The 8,190-nt window shown below is 38.2% G+C and overlaps 1 long non-coding RNA gene across 1 annotated transcript; it reads right to left on the minus strand.

Moving 5' to 3' along the window:
• Positions 1-265: 265 nt before the first annotated feature.
• Positions 266-7,971, minus strand: LOC117098482. Its single transcript, XR_004443430.1, has 3 exons — positions 7,838-7,971; positions 3,454-3,614; positions 266-435 (listed from the first exon to the last, which is right to left on the minus strand). It is a non-coding gene; the product is annotated as an uncharacterized LOC117098482 (long non-coding RNA).
• Positions 7,972-8,190: the final 219 nt, after the last annotated feature.

The following is an 8,190-nucleotide window of genomic DNA, read 5'->3' on the forward strand; positions in this document are numbered from 1 at the left end:
TGCCTACCCAGCAGTGGTTCCACACCCTCCCCTCTGCTCCTCTGCTGGTGTAACCTCAGCTGGCTCCAAGTTAATTTTCAGATCATATTTTTTTCTCCCTTTCCATTATCTAGCATGAAAAAGAGTTTTACAGGCTGTGACCAACGAAACGTATTGACAAAATGTTTAATGAATGGACAAACAAACACATGAAAGATACATGAAATACCAAGAATGCTTAGAACCACTTGGGGAGCTTGTGAGAAAAGCAAATAGTCAGGGCCCACTCTCGGAGGTGTTGACTGAGTAGGTAGGTGGTGGGTTCAGGAATTTGCATTTTCACAGTTCTGCCAGTGATTCTGAAGTCCAGAGCTCTTGGAAGGACCCCACATTGAAAAAAGCTGCCATAGATTCAGCTGAGCTGGATGGAAACTTAATTCAGCGGCCCCTCTGATGCTGGCATCCGGGAAGAACAGATTTTGTGTTAGTCAACAGTGGAAGCAAAAGGTTTTAAGAAACAGTTCTCAGGTTTTCAAAATGTAATTGTGAAAGATCATTAACAGAAAGAGAAGTAAAATGAGTTCAGCTGCCCTGCCCTGAGTTCTAGATGATATAATCTGAAGAAGTGTTTCTCCCTATTTCTTTTTATTTTCTGTTTGTTTATATGATCATCTCTCTGTATTTTTTCATGAAAATTTTTAGTCACATGATGTGAAATTTCAGAATTTTCTATGCTACTGAACTTATATGGAGATATGTGGTTGTGAATGAGAGCTCCTTAAAACAGTCTTCATGGTCAAGATTCTGGAATATCCTCCATATGCCTCCTTTCTTTATTCCACTATAATGAATCGCCCTTGGTTTGCAGTGGTCACTCAAGGGTATGTCCCTTAGATTCCAAGGTATGTGATAGGCTCAAGTGAGAAGTGGCCGTTTCACTTGGGGGCAAAGGCCTAAGCAGCCATAAATGATGCCCATAACTGTACTCCCCCACCCAACCACCTCCACCCCACAACCTTCAAAAGCTAACCAATGATGCTGGACAGAAAAGAGGAAGAAGAGAACATTTAGGGCTCTCATTTGGAAAAGCTTGATTTTATTTACAATTAATTTTATACTTGGGAACATTTTTAAATGCTGCTTAATATTAAATATTTAATATGAAAAAATAGAGTGAACACAATTTTCTTGGCTCTTGAGCATGTGGCAAAGATACAGTGCTGTGACTGCTAGGGTGGGGTGCTTCAGGTATAACAAAATCTCTAGGAAGGGCACACTTAGTTTTTATGTTTATCACACAGAAGATTTGTGTTTAACAGTCTGTGGGAATTCTGATCTAACCATTGGTTCTTCTCTTCTCATTTTCAGAGAGACATGCATAGGAGTGGCAGTTTAGGGATAGCTTTGATCAGTTTTATTTCTTTTCCCCCAAATAAGTAAAGATTCTTCAAGGTTTAATGCATAGGTAGACAGACGATAGACAGATAGATAGATAGATAGATAGATAAAATAGATTAAATAGATAACTGATAAGGAAGGTAGGAAGAATTCCTACATTTTACGTATTGAACTGTCTTACATGAAGAAAGTTTCATCCAACACAATGAGTCCTTGAAGCAGTGTTTCTCAAAGTGTGATCCAAGACTGTCTGTGATAGAATCAGATGACAGTGACTTCACATAGACCTACTAAGTTAAGCCCCTGGGTGGACCTTGCAAACCTGCATTTCACAAACAGCCCAGATCAATGTTACGCACTTAACATTTGAGAATCTCTGCTTCTAAAGTGTAATGCTTTAGTGAAGAGATCTTGGCTCATTAAAATTAGGCCCCTGGCATGACCAGGCCTCAGTATCTGATTTTTATAGTTAAAAATTGAGCACTCAGTGTCTCTCTATATATTTATATAGGCTCAAAATGTATCCACATCTTTAAAGTTCTCATGCTCACAGAGCATTGAATGACTTTTATAATTACTTTTTAAGGGATCATACAGGAAACCTAATTTAGATACCAAAAATGTGTGGTAGATAGGTTGTATTCTGGATTCAAAGAAAATATGGCATGTCAGCCTCACTCTTTGTTTACTTTAGGAGACTATACACTTTCTTTTTTTTTTTTTTTTTTTTTTTTTTTTTGAGACGGAGTCTCGCTCTGTCGCCCAGGCTGGAGTGCTGTGGCCGGATCTCAGCTCACTGCAAGCTCCGCCTCCCGGGTTCACGCCATTCTCCTGCCTCAGCCTCCCGAGTAGCTGGGACTACAGGCGCCCGCCACCTCGCCCGGCTAATTTTTTTGTATTTTTTAGTAGAGACGGGGTTTCACCGTGTTAGCCAGGATGGTCTCGATCTCCTGACCTCGTGATCCGCCCATCTCGCCTCCCAAAGCGCTGGGATTACAGGCTTGAGCCACCGCGCCCGGCCGAGACTATACACTTTCAAGATTAGAGGCAGAAAAACTTTGCAGCAGAGAAAACACATTAAGTGTAACTGCTGCCCTAATCAAGTGGCCATTGCTGAATCCAACAAGCCTCCCTCTTATCTGCTCCTTTTCCTCTATGCTATCTCCCAACTGCTAGGATCACCCATTCGCTACATTGCCTAAACTGGAAAACCTGGGTTTGTGCCTTTTGCCTTGTTTTCTCCCATCCTTATGTAATTAGCCAATCAGTTCTGCCAGATTGCCTCATAAGTATATCTCTGTTCCACCCCCTTCTGTCTATTCCGAGTTCCCAAATTCAGTCTCTCTTTTTCTTGGGACCAAAATACTACAGCTGCCTCCAGTGTTGTCTACTTCAAATCCATCCTTCCCACAGCCACCAGAATGGTCCATTTAAAATGCAAGGAAGACCAGGATGCTGCTGTGTGTGACATTCTTCAGTGATTCCTCGTCTCTTGCAAAATAAAACCTAGGCTCTTTGGCATGGAATACAAGACCCAAGGTGATCTGGCCTCCGCCTACTTTGCTGCCTTCTTACCTTGTTTTTCCCCTCCTCAAATCACAGAATTCCATATAGCTGGATTTTTTGTACGACTTAATTCTACTGCCTGGAAAACCTGCACCAGACCTTCTCCTAGCTAACTCCTGCCTATATTTTAATGCTCAACATAGGTAAGTAGGATGAGTTCAGAAAAATTTCCCTGAATCCTCTAAGCTAGATAAAGCTCTCCTCTCCTGCATGTCCATAAACATCAGTGGGTATTTCTAGCTTTACTTTTAGCATGTTGTGGTATTATTAGCTCTTCCAACTCATTATGAAAATCTTCTTGAAGTTGAGAGTCATATCTTGTTCAATTTGGTGTGTGTAGCATTTAGCAGAGAGCCTAGGATATCTTGGGTGCTAGATGAATTATATTTGAATAGGTAAATATTGGAGAAAATGAGTGACTGTGCTTTTGATTAGTGTTCTGAAGTTGCTAGAGGAACCAAATGGTATTATAGGGGCTTGGTAATTTTTTTGTGTGTGATTAAAGAATACCTTGAGCTTGAGATGATTTGGTTCATAGATTCCCCAAGTTGGAAGATTAGTTAGGGAGTTGAACCAATACTTCACACTCAGTGAAAATGACACAGAATAAAATATGTACTCAAGGAAGAATTTATGTAGGTAGCACCAGATATCTGCTTGGATAACATTCACTGAAAGAGAAAGTGAGAGATAAAAATTATCTCATCTATTGATCATGTTGGAGAAAAGGCATTTCTTAATTTGTTGATCTAACATACTTTAATGTATTTCCTTTAATATTATTGACTGGATTACATTGTAAAATAGATAAAATAGTATTGGAAGAAAAACTGCACTGTTAAACTTGTTGGGGCCACCCTTGCTTTATCCTCTAAATATGCCTTTGGAAAATGCTAGAGATAACTGTGTAGGCACTACCCAAATGAAATATTTTGGTGTTTCCGTGTAAAGGTAAATGTGACTTAGGATTTATTTTTCTGTTAGTCATAGATCATTTTATTATATCATGTATCATGGATCAAGGTCAAATAGGAATCTTAGCTGATCAGATTCCTACAGGGAAAAAATAGATCAGTCAAAATAGCTTTCTTATGGAAGAGATCAGAATTATTAGAAAATTATACTACTGCTTGTTGGTTAAGATCAATAATCCATGTGGCTGGAAAGAAGGTAAATAACTATTTGCTGGCATAATCTCTGTGATAATCTCGCTAGAAGAAACTATTGGAAAGAAACAGCTATCATACAGGCTTCCATAAGAAATATTTGCTCTTTTGTGCTAGTCCACAAATAAATGATAACTTGAACGTTTAGGAACTGGCAGATCAATTTGCAGAGTTGTTGAAAGCTTTGGGCTAGCCTAATGATGTTTCATTAAAACAGGATTTCTCAGCCTCAACACTACTGACATTTGGGGCTGAACAAGTCTTTGTTGTGGGGGACATCTGTCTTGTGCTTTGTAAGACATTTATTGGTATCTTAGGTTTCTACTGAAACACACCAGGAACACCCCCCTGCCCCGCCATCCCCATTGTAAAAACCAAAATGTCTCCAGATATTGCCAAATATCCTTTGGCGGGGAGGGGCAAAATCACCCCTAGTTGGCAACACTGTTTAAACATTTCCCCTTGAAAAGAGATATTTTAACAGGCGGGTACGTAATTGATTTTGCTGGAATCCTAGTGATAGGAAGGGAATGCTTTAACTTTAGACACACTTTCTTTTTTATTTTACAAGAAATTGAAATTTAACTTACAGTTGGGAAATTAACTGGTCCAGTTTTATTCACTAAACACAGACTAAGAAATCATTTTCTCATCTTATTGTCAATCATCTCTTGTAAGAAAATTGAATGTAACCAATTTGTCTGAAAGGGTTTGAATGTTCCATATATGTTGTTTTGTGAATCAAAAGTGGAGCATATTTTTCAGTTTGATTGATGGTATCCAGTGAAATGTTTAATTTTTACCATTATTTTGTTCTGTAATAACTTCTACTTAGAACTGCTTACGAATAATGCGGTATACATTTCATTTCAATGAATATCTCAAGACAAAATTTTTATGTGACATTAGCTCATGTGAGCAATCAAAGATTTTGAGACAAAATCTAGTCTTTTATACAAGCAAGCTGTATAATTTAAGGATGAGTATAACTACAACTAATTTCAATCATTTCAGCATGATCAAATGGACCAAAAAAATGGAATTTCAGCTCTTAATTAATTCTGCATTAATTAATATCCTAGCTGAGTTACCAAGAATGAGTAGTTTTATCTTTCAATGCTTCAGCTTTCTCATCTATAAAATGAGAGAATAAGGTTAGATCAGGGTAGGCAAGGTTTGTATAAAAGGCCAGATTGTAAATGGTTTAGGCTTTGTGGGTCATATACCCTCTGTTGCAACTGCTCATGTAGTCTACTGCAACTACTCTGTGGGTCATGCAACTTCCACTGCCATACTCAATTCATATTACATTGGAGCATGAAAGCAGCCACAAACAATACACAACAAAGGAGCATAGCCGTTTTCTAATAAAACTAATTTATGAACACTGAAATTTGAATTACATATAATTGTCAAATGTCATAGAATATTCTTATTTTCATTGTTTTCAACCATTCTAAAATGTAAGAACTATTTTTAGCTTAATAGCTGTACACAAGAGAGGCAGGTGGTACTTGGCCTGTGCTCCTCAGTTTGCCAACTATGAGATGATCCTTAAGGTTCTTTGCACCCTTAACATTCTTGAATTTACTTTGGAATGATGGAAAGGTCATTTGGATGTTCCTATTTGTCTTACAGCTGCTCAGTGTCTGAGGGAAGTTGAGACTAAACCGTTCGTGTTTATTGGGGAGCAGTGTGTGGTGGGCTCACTCTCTTATGAGGGGTAGGAGAACACTTGTTCCCCCTCTAAAAAAAATTGATGCAGTCTCAGTTCTTCAAAAGATGTCATTATTCACAAAAATATATATATTGAAAGGTACAGGGACTGAAAATGAAATGATAATAAAAGCTTAACATTTGAAAGGTCCTTTTCAATTTGCAGGGTACTTTCCTTTACATCAGATGAAATGAGCTTCATAGCAACTCTGTGACAAATGTGGTGGGTTCAGTTTCTCCTCTTTATAGCTGAAAAGATTCTGGCCCAAATAGGTTAAGCCATATATTAAGGACTTTTCTAATTCCAAACTCCTTCCCTGCAGTCCTCTGCATCATGTGTTTGCCTCTGTTACTGTCTCTCTTCAGCTGAGGCCCAACTAGATTATAGAGTTATATCATGCATTAATAGTAGACATTGGTAGGTTATCTAGGTACTTGACTACAGAAAGAATGAAATGGCCAATTCTTAAAATGATTACTGACAAGACAGAAAACTTTTGAGTCTTAGTGTCCTCCATTATAAATTGAAATAATAAAAATACTGTTTTGTATCATTCATAAATTGATGTTTGTGTTTGCATATAGTTGGTATGCAGTTAATACGAATTCCATTCCTTTCAACCTAATAAAACAAAAGTGATGCAATGCAAATTAACAGAATTCAAGGTGTCTTTTGTAATAAATTAGACTCAGGGAACGCATGTTATCTATGTGCAACTGCTTTCACTTTGGAGTTATTGTAGATTGTATTAGTCCGGATTCTCCAGGAAAAAAAAAAAAAAAAAAAAAACAGAAGCAGTAGGATGTGTATATATATTGAAAGAGATTATTTTAAGGAATTGGCTTATGCAGTGGTGGAGACTTGACAATTCCAAAAGCTGATGAGGGAGGCCAGCAGGCTGAAGACTCAGGAGAGAATTGCAGCTTATGTCTGCTGGGGAGCCAGAAAATTTTAGCTCGAGTCTGCTGTAGAACCAGGAACAGCTGATGTTGCAGATAAAATTTGAAGGCAGTCTGCTGGCATTCCTTCTTGCTTGGAGGAGGTGAGCCTTTTGTTCTATTCAGGCCTTCAGCTTACTAGATGAGGCCCACCCACATAATGGAGAGTAATGTGCTTTACTCAGTGTCTGCCAATTTAAATGTAAACCTCATCCAAAAATACCCTCATAGAAACACTCAGAATAGTGTTTGACCAAATCTCTGGCCACCACAGCCCAGAGAAGTTGACATATAACATGAACTATCACATAGATAATTGTTAATCAACTCCTGATAACTTAAATAAAAACTTTCCTCTAAAGTTAACCTCTGAAATACCAGTGACTGAAATGAAGTGCAGCCACAGGGAGCCAGACTTCTCTGTTATGGGGCTCAGAAGTCTCTCATTTCTGCCTCTCTTGGCTCATCTACTTTATACTTTTCTTTGTAAATTAGCTTCATCTATTCTGTATTCTGCTAACACTTGGTATAGCGTCCAGTTCCTTGTAATCTCAAAGTTGCCTTCCGTCTCCTCAGTTTCTCTCTCCCCTTCTCCTACAGAAAATCTCATTAACCAAGGTTTGGTGAGATGTCTACCCTTGTTTATTTAGCTCTGGTCCAAGAAATAGAGTCACAAGATATAAAAATGGCCACCTAGACCCATTCATCTAGCAGGTGATATGGAGCGGGGGAACAGCCTCTCTTAGCAAGGATGCAGGCACAGTGCTAACTCAATTAGCGTGAACTTCCTACACATAATAGCTTAATGGTTCTGGAATCTACCCAGACCTAGAAGGCATGGCAAGCCATCCAAAACTATGATTTCACTCTGCAAGTGATGATAAACAATTTTTCTATACCTTTTGCTAAGATATAACAAGAGGAAATGGAGTTCAACTACAGAATCTGATTTTAGGTATACTATAAAGACAGTATTTCTGATTAAGAGACTTAGAGAGTCTGGAAGAAGTAGTAGACTCTCCTTCACTGGAGGAACTTATTGAAATCATGAGGAAATGCTTTTAGAGTCCCACCCTGAGATGGCAGGATAGGTTCAGATGTCTTGGTAAATGCCTTGTTGAGCTGCTCCCATTGTTCATGGTTTCACCAGTGACAAAAGGTTCCACAAGCTTTGTCAGCTCTTCTGGTTGACTGAAATTGCAACATCCCAAATGTATGTCCTTGGAAAAAAGAAAGATAATAGCACATTGTTTGGAAGTAATGCCACAGTAAAATAAATATGGGTTAAAACATTTTTATGATTTTTGAAAATTAACCATGTTTAAAGGAGTTCAGAATAAGAGATTATGAATTTTCAACCGAATATTCCTGCTTTCATTGAAATTTTTCTGAAGGTCAATAGTTCATACAAATGTAATATAGTCAA

This window comes from Trachypithecus francoisi, unplaced genomic scaffold (assembly GCF_009764315.1).
Source record: "Trachypithecus francoisi isolate TF-2019V2 unplaced genomic scaffold, Tfra_2.0 Lachesis_group16, whole genome shotgun sequence".
Lineage (NCBI taxonomy): Eukaryota > Metazoa > Chordata > Mammalia > Primates > Cercopithecidae > Trachypithecus > Trachypithecus francoisi.